This window comes from Calliphora vicina, chromosome 3 (assembly GCF_958450345.1).
Source record: "Calliphora vicina chromosome 3, idCalVici1.1, whole genome shotgun sequence".
NCBI classification, from domain to species: domain Eukaryota; kingdom Metazoa; phylum Arthropoda; class Insecta; order Diptera; family Calliphoridae; genus Calliphora; species Calliphora vicina.
In genome coordinates, this window is record NC_088782.1 from 42,024,324 (window position 1) to 42,046,247 (window position 21,924).

Genomic DNA, 21,924 nt, shown 5'->3' on the forward strand with positions numbered 1-21,924 from the left:
AGGTCTAAATAAGTCCGATGCTATTCTGAGTGTTTCCGAAATTTGTTCCAACCAACAGAATTTATGGGCTGGTTTTTAACAAAATTATAGTCACAGTAACTGTTTACATGATTGTGGTAACCATACTATGATTAATTTACGATTCACATGATTGTATCAACCATGTATATGGTTACAGTAAACAAGTATATGTTTGTGAATAAATTTATCATTATATGTTGTTCCCAGATTATGATACCCATAAGCCGAGAGCAACATAATATGGTAACTCCTTCATCATATAAATGGTTGTCACAAACATATCGAGCCCTTTGCGCCAAATTATCGTAAGCGACAAAACACAAATTTTACAGGAGAAGGTTTTTTCAATTATTTTGAAATTTATACAGAGAATTAAAAATGTTATGATGCGATATAATATAATTTCGTTTAAGCTATTTGTCTATTTTTCAAAAATATTTATAACTTTTGATAATTAAAAATTCATGGAATACTTTATAGAAAAATACTTCGAATTGAAATAAAATTGTTATTTATGAATAGTTTATAAAGAAATTTCACAGTTATGTAAAATTTTCTATTCAAAATGGAAAAATAAAAACGAATTTTGAAATTTATTATCAGCAATCCCGCAATTCCCAAAAAATTCGTGAAAAATCCCAAAAATGGAAATTTTTAGTTTTTTGGCTATGATATTCAAACCAGGGTCTGAGTTACCGGAACCCTTTACAAACTAATTAAAACCATATTGGGCCATCTAAAATCGGTTACTATATTTTGATATCGAATATGCGATTTGAGAATTTTTGCCCTAAATTTTAATTTTATATAAAAAATAGGTGTTTTCTGAATGGACCTGGTCCCCTCGGTAAGAAAAATTTTTAATTTTTTTTTTCATTTAAAATATTTAATGAAAACTTAGCTTTCAGAAAGTATAAATTCCTTATACATCCTCTTAGAATTTTTTTGCGATAACTTAAAAAGAAAACAAGTTCTTTTTGCCAAAAAAATTAGCGAAAAATCGGCTTTTTTTTAATTAAAATGAATATAACTTTGGACTTAGGCATTATTTTTAAACATTTCGTTTTCTATTTGACACATACATATGTTGTTAGTTCAATGAAGGAAAACTGGAGAAAATCGGAAAATATTTGGATAAGCTGTTATCAAAAAACTGGAGTACGCTGGGTAAAACTGTATAAAATTTAATTTTCAAATTCGAATATCTCCTAAGCTATAAGAGGTAATTGATAGCTACGAATAGGTTTGTAGAGCTCGATGAAAAGATTCTATATGAGTAATTTTTTTGAAATCGGAACACAAACGAAGAAGTAGGATCGTTTTAAAAATATAACATACTCGAGGTGTCCTAATTTGAGGAACCTTGGTCGCGCCCCTGGTGGGCCCATGAAGTCCACATTCAGAACTTAAATTCAACGGCACTTCTTCTTTGCGCATGTGAAATTTCATTCAAACCATCTAATCATTTAGAAGTAACTGATTTATTTCCCTCTTTTTTTTCTATACCACTATGTGTCGCTTACGATAAAATTCGTTTTCTGTAAAATATAAACATTGACTTACGATAAAATCTTACCCCCTATAATTTTGAAGTTATTAACAATTTTGATATTCTGAGAACGCTAAAACATCAGTCGGTCCATAAAATTTAAATTTTTGCAATAAAAAAAAAATTTGAAAATGTCGCTTACGATAATTTGGCGCTAAGGGCTCGATATACTTGTTTATCAATAATAGGCTTATTTACTTTTATGACAAATTGTTTCCGATGCAAATAAAAAAATTATCGAAAAAATTTTAAATATTTTTCAGGGTAGTTATTCTTTTGTTCAAATAGTATTCTTAAAGTATTATGACAAAACATAACAGAATTCAAAAAGAGTTCTAAAAACCGAAGCTAAAGTATTTTCACTTTGGCCAGCGTCAAAATTTGTTCTCAATATCAAGTGTTTAGTTGGGCCAACTGGAAAAAACTTAGAGCCCAATTATGAAAAAAAATCCCTGGGAGTTTTTTCCCTTTTCGTTTTTTTAACATAGAATTTGAATAGGAAAAATGAGAAAAGGGAAAAAACTCATGGGGAATTTCAATCAACAGTTTTTAAGATTGTGTCTTATAATAAACAAAACTTGGCCAGAGTAACATTCTTGTTGAGCTGGTTATAAATATTAAAAAAAATTAAAATTTTATAATTAACCACCTCCATTTGTGCCTGATTTTGAAAACAAAAGCATAATTTTTTCATACTCCAACAAAAGTAATTTTAAAATCCAACTAGGCGTATGATTTATATTAATTCGTAATCAACAAAAATATTAATCATACGTACTAATGTAGTAAACTACACAATACTTCTATAAATATATGTTAAACAAATATGTATGTAATTTCAACTATTTGTTCATACTCATTCACTCATTTAGTTTCGAGTTATTTCCGGCATTGATAAAACAAAGAGTATGATTTAGTAAATATTATCATCCCTCTTTAAAAATTTCCAACAATTCATAAAAAAAGATTACAAATAAGTATTTATGTGTTTTTTTGTTTGCAAACAATTTGTATATTTTTTAGCATATTTTAGAAATGGCAATTTTACAAATATACACAGACTTGCTATTAAACTCATGCATAATTATAAGTAGTAGTTTTAGAATGCAACTAAGTTTATTGCGAGTTTTATGCTGGTGAATTATAAAACATTTTTTAAACAAAATAACAAATCAAGCATCACGGTCTTTAACCTTTTTTTTATATAGTATTGTCAATGAAAATCTCACTCATACTCTCGTTACTCATGATATAAAGATGTCCTCCATCCTTAGGAGTCTATCAGCTATCTCCGTTAATACACACTTTCAAACTCTTTTATCTTTCAATATGTGTAATTATGCATCAGTGTGTGTGTGTGTGTGTGTGTTATCACATGTCTACTTATGCCTCTGTATGTATGTTTGTATCTGTGTGTGTTTCTGTATATATTTTTTTTTAAGTTAAGAGTAAATATTAGCTTTTTATCCTCGCTTAACTTGGGTTGTTTTTTCTGTACTTGTTGTAGGTTGCATGTGGCTGGTTCAATGTTTGTATGCATAAATGAATGTTTAATGTTGGCTTCGTTGTTGGCACATTGGCCTGGTTGTCATTGCAGTGGTTTTTATGTATGAATGATGTAAACGCTGAGCAGTAGTTGTTAGTGTGTCAGCCTCAAAGAGGGGGGAAGTGCGCGCGAGGTTATGCTAAAAAAAGAAGTTTCTTCCGCATTGCTAAAATACAGTGGTACAAAATAAGGTTTAATGTGAAATATTACTACATGACCAGAAAAGCTTGTAGTTACTGCTGGATCAACATAATTTTCAAAGATTTATGGTCCAAAGATACCTCCAGCTCAAAATAAGAATCATGACAATCACATGTTAGTTTCATGAACAGTAAATGCGTTAGTTTGGACGATTAACAAAGCCACCAAGGTGAAAATGTGCTTCAAGGCTTAGGATGAATTTGCGCGAATAGTGGCCGTGAGATGGATGATGAAACTTATGTACTGTCAGCCTTTTCACAACTTCAGGGTTAAGATTTTTATTCAATAATAATAAAGGACAAAAAACAAACTAAATTTCCCAAGAAGTTTCTTGTGTGGCAAGCCATTTGCAGCTGTGGCAAAATAAGCCAATCATTTATGACATCGGCACTATAAAAATTGAAATATGTATAACGGAGTGTCTATCGCGGGCGAGAGACAATAGTAAGACCGATTTCCCTCCTGTCACCACCTGAAGCGAAAACACTGGAACCGTAAGATGCACAGCATTATCCGCCATAGTCAATCAGACCTGATAGGTCTTAAATCAGTAGAGGCCTTGTGAACGGGCTGTCCTAGTGGCACTTGACCTGTGAAAGGACTTCGACACTGACAGTCACGACACAATCTTCCAGGACATCCTGCAGTTCACAATGACCAACAATACGAAGAGAAGAATAGTGAACTATGCGAGTAGCAGGCATTCGTTCGTGGAGTTAAACAAGGAGTCCCTCTGTTCGTTGTTCTGTCGCCGCTCCTGTTTAACTTCTACCTCTCTAAACTACCAGTGCCTTCACAGCGTGTGGACGGCAACAGGGGGCTTATTATGTAATTCGATTCGAAACGAAACACTTTCGAAATACAATGTATAAAGCATACAAATTCGAACGAATTTCTTTTCGAAAGGAGTTACATAATATCTCCCAGGTCACAACGTTGATGAGCTTTGCGGTATGTTAAATGATTATCTTAGTGTAATCCCCAATTTCTCCACTGCACGTAACAAGTCATTGGCAATACTCTTCACCGCCTGGACGAAGGAGGTAAAATTCAACTGAGGCATCATGGTCGATGGCGTACAAATTCCGCCACCCAACAATCTTGGGTGTCACTTTTAATAGCCTTTTTACCTCCTCTGCACATGTCATTGCAATAACTCATAATCTGCGAAATAGGAACAAATTCCTCAAGTCACTAGCCGCCAGTACTTGGGGTAAGGACAAGAAAACTTTAGTAGTTACCTACAAGACTATTGGTCGGTCTGTGGCCAACTATGCTGCACCAGTGTGGTCGCCTTCGTTGAGTGATAATCAGTTGAGAAAAAAATTCCGCCAGTAAACCACCCGAAAATCTTGGGTGTCACTTTTGTTATCCTTTTTACCTCCTTAGTATACGCCATTGCAATCACGCATAAACAGGGAACAAGCTCTTCAAGGCACTAGTCGGCAGTGCTTGGGGTATGTACAAAGAAACCTTGCTAGTTACCTACAGACTATTGGTCGGTCAGTGGTCAACTATGCTGCTCCAGTGTGATCGCCTTCGTTGAGTGATACTCAGTGGAGAAATATTCAAAGCTGTCCTCCTTTAAATTACTGGTCAAGGAAGACAACATCATGTTGACGAAACTGTTCTTTCTGGGATGTCTTCCTCGAGTCATGTCAGACAGGACCTACGCAAATACGAGGAGATCATAAGTAAAACGATCTTTTTGATCGCCGCTCGTATATGACAGCATTGAACGTAGCAATTCCGCGGTAGCAGGATATCATATGAAAGTCGTACCGATAGCAGATGCCGCGAAGATCTTGCCGCATAAAACAAGAGTCGTTCTGGCACAACTAAGCTCAGAATGGAGCAACATGCTTAATGACTTCTGTTCCCGCATAGACCGTGTCATCCTCAACTTATGCCCAGCATGTGGTCAGGGTCCTCATGACATTCTCTACATATTCAACTGTTCAGCCAACCCTACTTCACTACATTATATGGATTTATGGACTCATCCAGTCGAAGTAGCACAATTCCTAGGACTTGAACAACATGCAGAACCCCCTTATTGAATATTGTAAAATTGTTTATGTTACAAGAACAACAACAACGGATTCACTACAAAAACGGCGTTTACCTTTCTTAATTATTTCATATAAGTTTAAAATCAAATCAATTGCATTTTTACCTTAATCAAGATTCGTTTATTATAAAAAGTAAAAAATAATAAATCAAGAAATAAAACAGCCAATTCCAAGGTTTTTTCTGGAGTTTGGTGGTTAGTTTACTAACCACCGTGGTGGTTGGCATTAAAAATAATTATGATAAAAATTTTCGTTTCGTATAAATTTTTTTGAAATCGAATATTTTAATGACTATAGAAAAGGTGGTTAGTAAAGTGACCACTAAATCGCAAAGAGTTAAAATACCACAGATTGCCTTCATATTTCTAGTCCGATTTGGCATCATGCCACTATTGAAAAAAAGCTCTTGAGTTGCGAACAATAATGTAAATTTTGTACCGCTGGAGGCAAATCCACCCAACTGTCCAGAACTTCAGTCTGTGGAAAAGTATTGGGCTCTTGCAAAAAAGAATTAAAGAACACAGTAAAGGTATTCCAGGACATGTTCGATTTAAAGCGTAAGTGAATCAGCTCATCAGCAAGAAGGTAACGGAAGCATCTAAAAAATCATTAATGTGAAGATTTCCGGAAAAAGTGAAACACCCAGTAATATACCAATATTGTAATGTTTAATTAAATTTATGTATTTTTGGGAATTTTTATATTGAATTGTTTAAGTTTTATTTAATTTAATACAAGTGTACTTTTTTTCTGACTCACTTTTTATTAATGATTACTCAAACAGTATTCTGGGGGGACATTGGTATTTTCAATTCTAAACAAACTTTATCAGCAGAGTAAAATTTCGTTAGATTCAGCTAGCTCTTTTCACTTGGGCCCTATCGTGGTTTCAACAGACAGGCGGACATAGATAGATCGTCTTTGAATCTTATGAGGACCATATTATGGGTCCTTAGCGCCAAATTATCGTAAGCGACATTCTCTAAATTTTTTTTATTGCAAAAATTAAAATTTTATGGACCGACTGATGTTTTAGCGCACTCAAAATATCAAAATTGTTAATAACTTCAAAATTATAGGGGGTAAGATTTTATCGTAAGTCAACCTTTTACAGTAAACGAATTTTATCGTAAACGACACATAGTGGTATAGAAAAAAAAGAAGGAAATAAATCTGTAACTTCTAAATGGTTAGATTGGTTTGAATGAAATTTCACATGCGAAAAGAAGAAGTGCTGTCGAGTTTAACTTCTGAATGTGGACCTCATGGGCCCACCAGGCCCGCGACCACGCGCCCTCAAAGTAGGACACCTCGAGTATGTTACATTTTTAAAACGATGCTATTTCTTCGTTTGTGTTCCGATTTCAAAAAAATTTCACATATAGCGCTACAAAAGACCTAATCGTAGCTATCAATTAGCTCTTATAGTTTAGGAGATATTCGCATTTGAAAATTTAATTTTCAATATTTTTAACCAACCTACTCCAGTTTTTTGATAACAGCGTATCCAAATATTTTCCAATTTTCTCCAGTTTTCCTTCATTGGACTAACAACATATGTATGTGTCAAATAGAAAAAGAACTGTTTAAAAATAATTACTGAGGCCAAAGTTATATGCCGATTTTTCGCTAATTTTTTGGGAACAAAGAACTGTTTTTCTTTTTAAGTTATCACAAAAAATGTCTATGAGGATGTACAAGGAATTTATATTTTCTGAAAGCTAAGTTTTCATAAAATATTTTAAATTAAAAAAAATTTAAAATTTTTGTTACCGAAGGGACCAGGTCTATTCAAAAAACACCTATTTTTTATGTTAAATTAAAATTTAGGGCAAAAATTCTCAAATCCCATATTCAATATCAAAATATAGTAACCGATTTTAGATGGCCCAATATGCTTTTAATTATTTTGTAAAAAGTTCCGATAACTTCGACCCTGGTATGGATATTATAGCCAAAAAACAAAAAATTTCCATTTGTGGGATTTTCCAACACTTTTTTGGGAATTGCGGGATTACTGATAATAAATTTCAACATTCGTTTTTATTTTTCCATTTTGAATAGAAAATTTTACATAACTGTGAAATTTCATTAAAAACTATTCATAAATAACAATTTTATTTCAATTCAAAAAATTTGTATCTATGCAAAAATTCAATAAAAAATATTTTTTGTCATATTTTTCATGAATTTTTAATTGTTAATAGTTATAAATATTTTTGAAAAATAGACAAATAGCTTGAACGAAATTATATTATATCGCATCATAACATTTTTAATTCTATGAATAAATTTCAAAATAATCGAAAAAACCTTCTTCTGTAAAATTTGTGTTTTGTCGCTTACGATAATTTGGCGCTCGATATATACTTTTTGCTTCTATGACCATTATTTCTATATATAACAAACGGAATAACAACATCTAAGATGCGGGGTATATCTTTTTTGATGATGGGTATACAAAATAATTCTAACTTCGCACTCATTTCTCCCACTGTAGCACCTCTTTTAAACCTCCAGACTCATTACATTTAAATTTTGTAGAATTTTTTTTTATTTTTAAAACAAAATCAGAAAAAAATCATCATATACAATATTTTTTTTTTGTATATAAAATAAAATGTTGATTATTTTTAAATGAAGATAATAATAATAATGATGATGAGTTTTGAATATGTAAAAATATAAAATGTAAATGTATGTAAAAAAACGTTACAATGTGTAACGTTAACTAAAATAAATATTTACTTGCAAATTTCTTGTTTGTATATTTGAGGTTATGTCCTTTTAAAGGCAAATTCTTGTTAAAAATACACACAGACCCAGTCACACAGTTTTACATTAAACAAACGTTAACGTTAAGTTCAGCATTTCCCGGTAATGGAGAAACACAAATTCAAAGGCCAAAAATTATACATTCAATTTACATTCATAATCATTTGTAAAGGTCCATTATGAGGCAGGAGGAAAGGAGTGTGACACAATTATGTATGCAGTTACATTACATACCTACGTATATTTAGATGATGTTTTGAAAACATTTGCGATGGTGTGATTTTAAGCAAGCTGTTTATTTTGAGTAGGTTAAATTTTCGTTAAAGAGTTTTTACTGATTTTGGTTAATTTAAGATGTTAGTAAAAGATTTTTGAAAAACTGGGTGACATTTAATTCACATATATCGGAGTTAGGAGCGTGTCCAGAGGGGGAATTACCCCCCAAAAACGAAAAGTTTTCATATAAAAAAGTAAAAAAGAAATATGTAGAAAAAAATTTAATTTTTTCCACGTCTGATCAAGGTAGAATCTTAATTGCAATCAAGGCTTAATTTGTATATCAAATTGTTGTCTAGCTTTTTGAGCAAACATCAGGAAAGTCTTCATTTATTATCAATTTTCTTTAAAATGTTTGACTGTATTTATTAGTCTAGCTATTCAAGCATCTTATTAAAAAAAGCATTAACGATACATCGGCGATGTATTTTTACGATCTAATATCACGATTATCATGCATGAATACAAACGCGATAATAACGCAGAAAGAATAAAGGATCCTTTTCACATTTATTACTCTATTTTCAAAAATTTCATTATTTTGGAGTTGTAAATATTTTTTTTCAAGCTTCACTGTAATTACATAAATGAATAAATAATCTTGACAAAAGCAAACGTTCAAGATTATCATTACTCATTTTATTTATTACAGAAGGTTAAAAAAGGCAACATTTATGGGTTTCACCCAATGTAAAGGCAATCGTTGCATTAAATCGTTTAAATCTTAGAATATTACTATAATTTAAACATTAATCATTCTGCTTCTACTTTCTTAAATATTTAAAATTTTCTTTAAATATTTGCTGTATTTTTTTACTTTAACATTCTCAAAGGATTATCTCCTTATACACTTACCTTTATACAACAACAATCAGCCATGTTTTAACCGAAGTACCAAAAATAATAAATTAATTCTCCTGCTTTGTGGATGGAACAACCAATAACTGCTCAATGAATTTCACCAATTAATGTTGTTAAATAAAACCACCTAGAAGAAAATTTCTTTTTCCTTTAAATTAAAAGAAGTCAAATAAAAACGAGCTGAAACAAAGAAAAGAAAACAAATACAAGTTAATTATGTAGTTTGAAAAGAAAGAGAGCAAAATTAAAGTAGTAGTAAGGACACAAACCTATTTGAAAACAAATAAGAGTGCTAGGTGCCAAAACTTAGCCTTGGTCCAACAAATTATTATTTTTTTTTTAAATCTCGTTAGCTCTTAAAAATAAGTCTGATAATATCTTTACTAAATCATTAATTTTCAACTGTTATTTCGTGAAAAAATAATTAACATTTTTAAAAAAAAAAGTTTCCAAAGCCATTAAACAGTATAAGTAAGAATTGAACATTGAAAGACAAACTGGATCAGAAAGAAAACAAGTAAGAGAGCTATATTCGGCTGTAACGAATCTTATATACCCTTCACCAAATTATACTTCAAAATAAAAATTTTAAATATTTTGATGTAAACAAAAATTTTTTTTTTCCAAAATTGTTTTTTAATTTTTTCGAATTGTTTTTTAAAATTTTTTTAATTTTTTTTTAAATTTTAAAATTTTTTTTTAAATTTTAAATTTTTTTTTAATATTTAGTAAAAAAAAAGTTTTGGTGAAAAAAATAAAATTCGGGTTAAAAAATATTTTTTCCGATTTTGACCCATTGTATGTCCAACTTACTTATATACGTCATTGCAAAGGTCTTTGAAATATCTATCATTAGATATCCATATTGTCTATATTAATGACTTAGTAATCCAGATATAGTTTTAAAAATATGTCAAAAATCGTGGTTGTCCCGTTTTTTCCTTATAAGGAGTGCGCACAAAAAAAATATGCAACTTATTTTCTTTATATAAATGAAACGAAGTGATGAATTTTTTTTATTTTATATTTAGATGAAAGCAAATAGTGTTCAAATTCTTTTATATCCAAAATAATTACAACTTCAATATGTTTTAACAAAAAACATTATTTTTTCTTTAATTCCTTTCATTAGGGCTTTTATTGTGTTGTTTGTAACCATTTTGCTGGCAATTGTCGACTTTCTCTTAATTTTTTTTTAATTTTTAACTTTGCCTTTTGTGTCCTTCAAATGTTTTTTATTAATGCTCAATACCTCTCAATAAGGCGGAGTTCTGGGCAATTTGGTGGATTATCTGCTTTGGGTACATAAATAACATTTTTGGTATTGTACCACTCAATAGCTTTTTTATAGTGACAAGATGCATGATCTGGCCTTATGTTTATATAAAAATGGTAGTAAACATTTCTGGAGACACTCTCTAATGTAAATATCGGAGTTAAAAGAGCCGTTAGTAATGAAGGAGGTACTTCTTTCTCCACATATGCAAATTGCATGCCATACCAAGAATTTTTCGGGAACTTCGATTTTTTTGTACGCGAAATTTTTCTTCAACGTTTCCTCTAGAATTGGCAATATAGAAGAAGCTGCGAAAAATCATTGAATACATATGTTTCATCATCCATTACACAGTACTCACGATTATCGAAAAATAATTTTTGTAAAGTTTTTGCTTTTTTGTTAGCCTCCAAATTTTTCTTTGCATTCCTGTCAGGCACTTTTTGAACTTTAACTGTCTTAAGGCCAGCTTTCTTTTTAACCTTTCTGACAAAATTTTCAGAGCACCCCACTTTTTGAGCCACTTTTCTATCTGAAATATTAGGGTGTATTGAGAAAGTCCATATTGTTTTGTTTGCTTTCTTTTGGTCATCAAATCCTTTCATTCTTTCACTTCCACCTTTTCTTTCAATGCTAAAAAGCTCCTTGTATTGTTTTATCACTTTGAAAAATGTATTTCGGTTACCACCTACGAGCTATAGCTATTGTTTTTTGAGAACAACGCGGTTTTTATTGAAAATTTCAATTATTTTCTTACGATATTTTTGTTTGGTGTCCATTTTCAAAAAAACTATTTCGTTATGGCTATGACATTTAACAAGTGGCTAATGATACGATTGAGCAACAAAACCAAAGTAACGGTATTATTTTTTTTCAATTATTGTAAAAGTTATAAGCCTTAAAGTATGCCTAGTTTTTTTCGTGCGCACTCCTTATCTCAGCCAATTGTGGAACGATTTGCTCGGTTTTATATAGCAATCGAGCCAGAAGAATTCCGGAGATATTGATGTATGAATCGTGTATGTAAGTTATTTCGGGGCTTCGGAAAGTTGATTTCAACAGACGGACAGACAGACGGTTATTGCTTAATCGACTCCGCTATCTATAAGGATCCAGAATATATATACTTTGTGGGGTCGGAAATGAAAAATGTAGAAATTACAAACGGAATGCCAAATTTATATATACCCTTCTCAAAAAGGTGAAGGCTGTTAAAAGGTCTAACAGATATTGGTAAAGCAAAAGAAGTCAAACAAAACTCAGTTGTGGAAAAAGAAGCCAATCATTTGTGACATTAGGCAGGATAAACACGGAAATATATATTAAGGAATGTTTTTAGACAACGGATTTTACATTTCTTAAAACAGCACAGAGTACCTTCATATTTCTGGCCCGATTTGACATCATGCCAATATGGAAAAAGGCCCTTGAGTGTTATTCAAACAATAATGTAAATTTTGCACCACGGGAGGCAATTCCACCCAACTATACAGAACTTCGGCTTGTGGAAAGGTATTGGGCTTTTGTAAAAAAATAAATTAAAGAACACAGAAAGGTATGGCAGGACATGTCAGAATTTCACCATTAGTGGACCACATCGTATAAAAAGGTAACGGAATCAACTATAAAATCTTTGATGGATGGATTTCCGGAAAAAGTGAATAAATTTATAAGTAACGAGTAATATACCAATATTTTAGTGTTTAATGAACTTCCACAATATTTGAATAAATTTACGTATTTTTGAAAATTTAAAACATAAAATTAATAGAAGTACATATACGTTTTTTCTGACTCACTCTTTGTATTCGGCTGTGCCTAATCTTATTGGGTGTATGACTTATAAATGCGGATTTTTTTTTTTAAATTTTGGAACATTTGTACAATATAAATTTATGCAAGTTAATGGCCATTGCTTTTTTTTGCCATTAGCCCTCTTGAGAGCATATGACTTCCACAAAGTATTTCCATCTTACACGATTTGTAAGATTGCACTGTCCTAGTTCTTGTAGTTTCGTGCGTCTCCATGTATTCTTTGGCCGACCATGGCTTCTTGGACCTTGAGGGTTTCACTTTAGCACCATATTTGTTATACCATCTGGATTCTTTCTGATAGTATGGCCGATCCACCTCCATTTCCTACGTTTTATTTGTGTTAGTTGGTTTCCTCAGGTTCTAGAGATCCATGTTGCTGAAGTTTTTAGGCCAGCATATTCTAGATATGATTCTGTATACCTGTACGTTTTGCGTGATAGTGTCCAATATTAACCAAGTTTCACTTCTGTACAGCAGAGTAGACTTTACACATTCGTTAAATATTTAAAACTAGGTTCGTCTGGATATTTGTGAGTCTCTCCATACTGGTTGTAGTCTTCCAAATGCCGCTCTCGCTTTATAGAGCCTGTTATTTACATCTTTTGATACTGTACTGCCTAGATAGCAGAAGCTTTCTACGTATGCGACTGGCTGGCCTTGTAGAATGATGTTATCGGTGCTAACATTGTTGATTCTCATAGCATAGGTCTTCTTGATATTTATCTCAAGTCCAACATTCTACTTTTGCTTACATGTTGGAGATCATAATCCAATTCTTCGAGTTGACGTGAGAGGCTCCATGTTATTCCTCTTCTCTCTGAACAGATGATGTCATCCAGCACTATAGTGAATAGCAGGGGTGATATTGGACATCCTTGTTTTACTCCATGGTTGACTTATATTCCCGTTGTGAAGAACTAATAGTTCTGCAACCTCGTACATAGCTCTGATGATTCTAGTTATTTTCATTGTTAGCTATGACTTTTTCCCATCTTTATGGCCACATATGAATTCCCAGCCAATGGAACTGATCATCTTTTGAAGCCAAGAACGAAGCGTATCCCAGAGGGATCGTTCGATCGAAACAAATCGAAGTCGGACGGGGCTCGGTCTGTGCTATAAAGCGGGTGTGGCAAAACTTCCCAACCATTTCTTTCCAAATAGTTTTTAATAGGTATTAAAACGTGTGGACGAGCATTGTCATGAAGGAATATTAGGGTTTTATGCCAGGTAGCATATTCTGGGCGTTTTTCGGCAAATGCTCACTTCAAACGATTCAGTTGCATTCGGTAAAGGTTCACTGTGATGGTCAGATCTCAGCAGCTCAAAATAGATAGGACCCTTTTGCTCCCACAAAATACAGACAATTACCTTAGGGCCTGTATATTTGGCTTTGGTGTCGATTCGGCTGGTTGGACGAGCTTCACGTACGATCAATTAAGCATCGTGTTATCGCAATGGTTATATGTTTCTTCGCAAGTAATGATTCGATACAAAAATTAGTTTTTATAGCGTTCAAGCTTCATTTCGGACATGCAAAATCGTCTTTCAAGGTCTCTCGGCATCAATTCGTATAATACCCAATTTCTCTGCTTTTGGATGAATCCTGCTGCTCGCGAACGTTTTGAAATTGCTGATTGAGTAGTTCCCTATAATTGTGCAAGATCTTGTTGAGTTTTACAACAATCTTCATGAGGTAGTGCCTCCAAATCTTGGTCTTCAAACATTTTTGTCTGGCCTGGGGCGATCTTTCTATTCCCTGTTAAAATTACCACTTCTGAACCGAACAAACAATTTCTCGCATGTTGAAACCGATGGATCACATTCACCATAAGCTTTGGTTAGCTATCGGTGTGCTTCAGTGGCACCTTTTTTCAAATTAAATAAGCAAAGCAAAACTTCCCGAATATGACTCTGTGTTGGTACAAAATTCAACATTTGTGTATAATTCAAGCTTTTTAGCTTTAGGCGAAAAATAAATCGGATTAAAGAATATTTCTCCCGATTTTGACCCATTATCGGTCTAAATTTCTATGGCACTATATAGATCGAAATACATTGTAAAGGTTTTTGAAATGTCTATATCTATTCTATCTAGGTATGTTGATTTTTCGCTTATATATCAGCTATTTGTGAGCCGATTTGCCGTGAAGTGAGAATTAATGACAGATATGTACCTTTTAAAAAGACATATGTATTAGATATTAAAAACAAAAACCGTGTTCAAAAGATATGCCATCTATTATCCCGCATTTTTAAGTCATACACCCAATAAATCACTTTCATGATTTTTTCTTAAATAAAACAAGGTTATTTTCACAGCAAAATCTATTTTGCTGCCTAGTGTAGGAATTTGAAAACTATTCAAGTTGTTTACAGTTTATGTCCTTAATCATAATTCGTTTCTCTTTAAAGCAAAACTTACCACTTTTATGTTAATGATGTGTGTGTTTCTAGCGTGTCTCCGCTCTCGTTCTTTATGTCTGTGTGTCTGACTAAGATACGATTATCCTTTTGATGATTCAAATAAAAAAATCAAACAAAAAAGGAAAAATCTGTTTCCAAGAAACAAATTAGGCAGTTTTGTTCTTTTCTTTAAATTCTATTTTCCAAATTATTTCTTTTCTCTTGCAGCTGTTTCTTTATCTTTGTCTCGCCTTAAAACTTAATAACGGAAAGAAATCGTTAAATGCCTTTGCTAGAAAATATGCATTTTGTGTGTGAATGTAGAACGCACAAGTAGATGAAGGAAAAAATTCAGATTAAAGAAAAAAGTTTCCTTTTTTCAGCAATGTGTTGTATGATTTTGCCACGGTCTGCAGATCTGTAAAGAAAAAAAGAGTAAAAAATATTTATTGTTAATTAAGCAAAAAATATTTTAAAATACAAAAAAAGGAATTATTAAATTTCTTATAACTATAAAGTAAAACTTCTCATAAAATATACTTTTTTCCTTTATATCTTTTGGAAATTGACCTGTTTTAGGAAGCTGTGGTATTCCAAGTGAATATTTCATTTATAAAGAGCGGTAGGTGAGGGTGTGAGTAACTGAGTTTCTTATGTTGTTAAAACAAGTGGGTCAATTTTGCTCTTACCACGTAAATTGTTAAAACATAACATACTATAACGTCATGACAGGCAAGTGTTTTTGATTCAGTGTTTTTTTAAGACTTTCAGCCAGAATAACTTTGTGCCAAAATATAAAATTCAAGTTAAGAAGAGCATGTATTGAGCCTAAGGTGAATGTGAAGGCAGCCAGTTGTACCCCCTATTGGGGGTTTGAGAAACTTATAATGATAACAACATATGTGTAAAAGCTTTGCATAGCTTTAAGCTTTGATAGAAGTTTGTGAGCAGACTTTCTGCTTTAAATCATAGTTTCATTAGACAATTATATTCGGCTGTCCTGGTTCAGAATATTCATACTTTATTAACTCGCAAATTCTTAATTAAATTGTTCTCCTTTTTTTGCAATTTCAAAGATAACAACATTTAATTGGCCCATATAATTTTCATACAAAAATAATTTAATTAAAAAATTTCTTTAGAGTTTTTCTTGCAGTTATTGTATTTGCTTTAAAAATTCTTTTTGTTTTACATTTTCACTTCAGCACTTTTTTTTAGCTTAAAGAAAACTTTATTTCATTTCTTATTCAAGTTTTACAAACAACCTACAACTCTATAGCTTAAAGTTGGCCATTGATGCCTTTTGTGTGGTGGCAAACGATTGGTGTAGAACCTCTAGAAAAAGTAATTTCTCCGCAAATGAGTATTTGGTCATTTTATGAGCAAAAAGAAAAAGAAAATCGTACAAACAAATACTCAGGTGTGGTGCTTAATATTGAAACTGCATATGAAGAATATCAGAAGGAAACGAATTTTTGTAAAGTTCTTGTGTTGGTAAGATACGAGGGTCATCTTATCTCAACAGCAGAATTGCTTTACGCACGTCAACAGGAACATACCTGGGTATGTTCATACGTTTTGTATGAGGAATGGCATGCTAATTTCTAACTTGTTTGTTGGAATTTCTGTATAATTTTTTTTATTTTGTTAGAAATAGACAAAAGGTTAAACAATTTTACGATAACCAGTTTTATCCTTACATTTAGTAATTTTTGTTGAAAAAAGTGATTGATTTTGAGTGTTTTTTTGCACAGATAAAAATTTTTTAAATTAAAATTAATTTTTTATTTATGAATATTTTTTAATGAAATTTTACAATTACATATATAGATTTTGCTATTAGAAATGGAAAAATAAAAACAAGTTTTGAAACTTATAATTAGGAATCCCGCAATTACCAAAAAAAATTTTGAAAAATCCAAAAATGGGATTTTTTATTTCTTTGGCTATAATATCCACACCAGGAGCGGGGTTGTCGGAACACTTTACAAAATAATGAAAAACATATTGGGCCATCAAAAATCGGTTACTAGATTTTGATATCGACTATGCGATTTGAGAATTTTTGCCCTAAATTTGAATTTTACATAAAGATTAGGCGTTTTTTGAATGGACCAGGTGTCCTCAGTATCAACAATTTTCAATCTCAAATATTAAGTGTAAAGTTAGCTTTTTAAAAAGTATAAATTCCTAATACATCTTCTTAGAAATTTTTTAGATAAAACGTACTGTTTTCTCAAAAACTAGCGAAAATTCGCTTTTTAAAAATTTTGAAATTCAAATGCATATAACTTTGGACTCATGATGAGTCATGATTTTTAAACAATTATTTTCTTGTTTGACATATGTATTTGTTATTAGTCCAATAAAAGAAAAATTTATCTTCCAAACGGGTGATCCTATGCTAACCAAGTTGCATGGGTATGTTTTTCACGAAAAATGCAAAACATACCCAGGTATGTTGCCGTTGACATAAAGGTTAATAGGTTTTATTAGATTTTGTTCGTAATAAAAAATCAGCAGAAGCATTAAATCATGTTAACTATAACAGCGACTACAATATACTGAGCGCTCTGCAACACTCTGTTGCTATTTATAAACTTAGTGCCATCTTTTAGTAGTTTCATGAATTATCTAACGGACAAAACTAGAATGTTCTATTTCCACAATGATCACCTAGAGTTTTTAGCAGCTTTTTAGTTAATGTTTGCAGCTTTAACAGAGTGTTACCAACATAGTTGATAAGTTTCTACTGATGGAAATGCGTTTAAACATGATGCATTTCATTGCAATATATAAATGCTTCATTTGCAAATCCGGAAAATTTATATCAACTGATTTCAAATAAACTGATTTTAACACTTGGAGGTATAATTACTTATTTTTTAGGAACATTAGGCATCCATATATGAAATAGTTGAGTTATTGAGTGACCGTTTCATTCATCTACACCATTCATAGCCAAACACGGCCCCAGGGCCCGAAGATTAATCGGATTTTTACACATACACAACACGAATGTTAAAAATGCTCTCAGCAAATATATAAAAATAAACACACATTTTATTCAGTAAAACCTCAGCAGTTATACAAGTAGTCAATGTATCCCTTATAGACAGTAATTGTCACTAATGTCTGATCACTTGCCTGACTAAAATTTATATATTTTTGGTCATTTGATACGTATGTTCTTTATGTAGTGCAGAGAGAAGTCAATTGCTTACATTATACATCCCAGGTAAACTAGCGCGATGACAATTGGTACTTAAGTGTCTCTAAAGTGTCTCTAGAGCCATGGTAGGCGTTCATATTGTTCAGGTTACGATGATTTTCGTCAAACAACCCGAATGTGAACAAAAGAGCGTAAAAATACACACAACTCATTCATTTTCTTGATGTTGTTGTGGATATTTTATTTTTTACCCAAAAGAGCACACAAATTAAATGCCTCTTTTTGCCTACCAATGCTCTAGAGCAGGGAAAGGCAAAACATGGGCGCCGCGTTTTTCATTTACTCTTCTCTTACGTACGTGTACACACGCATTGTAGAGAAATAAACAACTTTTAATCAGTCTACCTTGAGAACTCAAACAAGCAGGTTGTGTATCGTTTTTTTATCGCACAATTTAAGAATCAGCGTTGCCAGTGAAAAAAAAAATGTCCCAACTTTTGAAGATGTTTGATGAACAATATGAGATTTTACATTTTTAATTGGGGAAAAGAGACGAAAGTTTACTGGCAACACCGATTCGTGGTGAGAGCGGAGAGAGTGTATAACTAATACAGTCGTAAAATGCAATAGTATAGGTTGCCTTTCCCTGCTCTAGAGTGTAGTCACTTTATTTTGTATTGTACTTTTTGTGAGTAATTCCTACAAACTATTTTTTAACAAATCGTGTTGGTAAATTCTCATACAGTTTATTTTTTTTTGCTTAAGTATACTGACAGCTTATGCAAACTAGAGTGAAGTCAATTGTCACTAAAGTGTCTCTAAGTAATCTAGAGTGTGGTCACTTTAAACGTTTATTTTGTACTGCACTTTAGAAAGCCACTAGTAGTAATCTATAGGTTAATTGTTGGTGGAAGGTTTGTTGTCAGGCAATCGGTTTATATTGAAATAACTAATTATTTAGCTGAGAAAGTAACCAGTTAGGTAGCTAGTACGGTAACTGACTCTATGTAATCAAATTGAATAAATACATAGAAAAGAAGGAGAGACAAATGACAGTATGGGTGATGCAATAAATAAAATACATGGGAATGAATTTGATTTTTGACAACAGACTTAGGTTTTTGGCTCTAGTTACCTTATCATATCTACTTGTCATCTAGCTTTCAACAAGGAAGTTTGGTGTCGCTTTACGAAGCGGAAGATGGTAAATATTTAACAAAAACCATAAATTTATTGGGCATATTACTTACAAATGCAGGCTTTACAACAGATTGCGTATCTTTTGAAAGCGGTTTTTGTTTCCAATAAGTTATATATCATTTTGAAGGTTTCATATCTGTCATTTATTTACTTCTAGTTATTGAACATTATAGTGTAAACAAAAAGCTTCGAAAATGTAAAATTTTGGACAAACAAAGAGTCTTAATTCTTTAATTTAAAAAAAGAGCATCTGAAGCACCCCAAAGCTTATGTTGAATGTGTGCCATCGGTTTCATGGTTTGTGCGGTTCAGAAGTGATGATTTTGACATGGAACACAATTTTCTGCTCCGAATCATTATTTGAGATAAAAAATGCATCCACTACGATAACATGAGATGTAAGAGATGGTATGTGAAGCCCGGCCAATTAGCCAAATATCCTTGACGCTAAGATAATTCTCTATATGTGGCTGCTGAAATCTGAACAGACCATCACAGGGAACCTGTACGATAATCACCCAAATTATGCGTCTAGGCATGATACCATAATATTCCATCATGACAACGCTAGGCCACATGTTGCAATACTTGTTGAAAACTATTTAAAAAGAAGTGGTTGGGAAGTTTTGCCTCACCAGCCTTATAGCACAGAATATACAGAAGTGTCAAATTTGACGTTTAAAAAACGCCAAATCAGATGTTAGGGCAGTTCTCATAAAAAGAGATAGCAATATATTTTGTACTACAATATCAGTGATGTGTTAAAGCAAAACGCTATATACAACACGAATTTTGTAGACAAAGAAATGTGAACAAAACAAACAAATAAATTTGTAAGACAATTTTTTCGTAGTCTGTGGCACAAAATTTTTTAAAATGGAAAATTATAAAAATGTGTGTATTGTTTACGTGTAAATTTAAATGAAACAAAATTCTTGGTTTTTTTTTACGTTTACAAAATAAAACTCCACATGTACAATGGCAATTAAAAGTGAAATATTACAAAAATAAATGATTGCATCAAACTAAATCGGAAAGAAATTGAATTATTGCGGCAGAAAATTAAGACTAAAACAAAATGAAAAGGGCAGTTACTAAAAATGAAACAAATATAGAACTATATTATTTTCTGTCTCGTGACGCCTCTGTATACTTTGTGCTTTTAGTCCAGACCATGACCTTTCTGACTACTGTTGTTTCGATCGATGCAGAACTCACACTCTGGAATACGCTTCACTTTGGAACAGAGTATCCGATATAGGCTTGGTTCGTTCTTATCTCATTTACATTTTTAACTGAATACATTCTCAAATTAATATTTTACTCTGATCTAAACTAATAATTTTATAAATCCAATCATGGAAATTGTTCTGTTCATTCTCAAAAATGCTAGCAAAATATTGTTTAATTCTCTCGCTATACTTTGCAAAGTTTTTGTTCATGATGTGAAACATGTACGGTTTTAGGCTGTATTCGGAAAAAGTAATGAAAAACATCCAGGACGCATATTTATTAAGAAAGCAATTACTAAAAGTAACATTAAAATTGCAAAAACAAATAAAACTGAACGATACTCCAACTATAGTCTCCTAGCATATGCCGATCCCAGCACAGTTCGAACCCAGCACAGTTTGGTCGATCGGAAGAAAAGCTTTCATAAGCTTACAGAAAATGAGATGACATTTGTGACCACCCTAGACAAAGTGAGATACAGAGTGCCAAAAATTTATCACTTTTAGTTTGCAATATTTTGTAGAGCCCGTAACCTGATATTTTTCGTCATTGTATTGTATATAAATTTGGAACAAATTTTAAAATTTTTCTTATTTTACCACAAAAAATTGGCCATACCACTATTTTCGTACAGTAGCTTTATTATTGTCTACTCTTCTTAATAAAACTGCAAGAAAATCGAACACAATTTAAAGCAGACTCCAACAATCACCATTAAGTAATTCAATCCAATGTCTAGTTTTTTAACTGCATTGAAAATTGCTTTCAAAAAAACTATGTGTCCTGCAAAAACCTCACAGTGACTCAACCATTGTCCATGATGGTTGGTGGTGGCCTGCCAGGCATCTAAAATGTGTTTTTTACATTTGAAATGTTGCAGTCTCATAAACAACATAGTAGATACTTTTATATGTATGATTACATTTATCTGCATGAGTATGGATATGGGGCGAAGGTCCTATATTGTGTGGTAAATACTGACTGAATGTTTTACCTAAGTAAAGCCGATATAGTAGAGTGTAGTTAGTCTGTGTCTTGTGTGGCTTAAATAGACCACTGATTTGGTGGTTTGTGTTTTAACTGTCCCATAAGAACTGTTTTTCAATCAGCTTGTGAAGTTGTTGTGCGTTTAGTTCTTACTTTAAACTCTTTTGCCTACAATTTCATAATATTTGATTCGTTTTTTGCATTAGCCTTAGAGTAATATACAATACTTAAAATCAATTTTTGCATATGCAGTTCACCTTATTTAAATTATGTTTAATTATTTGTTTGCTATAATTTGAAAAACTTAACACCAAAATTTGTCAGTTGATAGCGATAATTTTGTTGAAGAATTGTTTGTAATTTTCTCAGTTTGTTTTGCCGACTGAATAACTCACAAGAACTCGGCTTTTTGAAAACCACAACTTTGCGAATTTTGGAGCTGAATCATGTTAAACTATGGGACCCATTTCTGGATGAATTGTCGAATTCGAGACGATACCAAGAGCGTCCAATGCATCCCTCAAAAGTCACTGT

General features: G+C 32.1%; 1 protein-coding gene across 1 annotated transcript in view; it reads right to left on the reverse strand.

The window, feature by feature from the left end:
• The window catches only part of LOC135953246 (uncharacterized), a 70,313-nt gene that overhangs the window by 20,376 nt on the left and 28,013 nt on the right, over nucleotides 1–21,924 (reverse strand). The window contains exons 3-4 of the mRNA XM_065503035.1: nucleotides 14,818–15,216; nucleotides 9,296–9,481 (exon numbers count right to left, since the gene is read on the reverse strand). The gene's annotated coding sequence lies outside the window, so the exon portion shown is untranslated. The remainder of the gene's footprint in view (nucleotides 1–9,295; nucleotides 9,482–14,817; nucleotides 15,217–21,924) is intronic.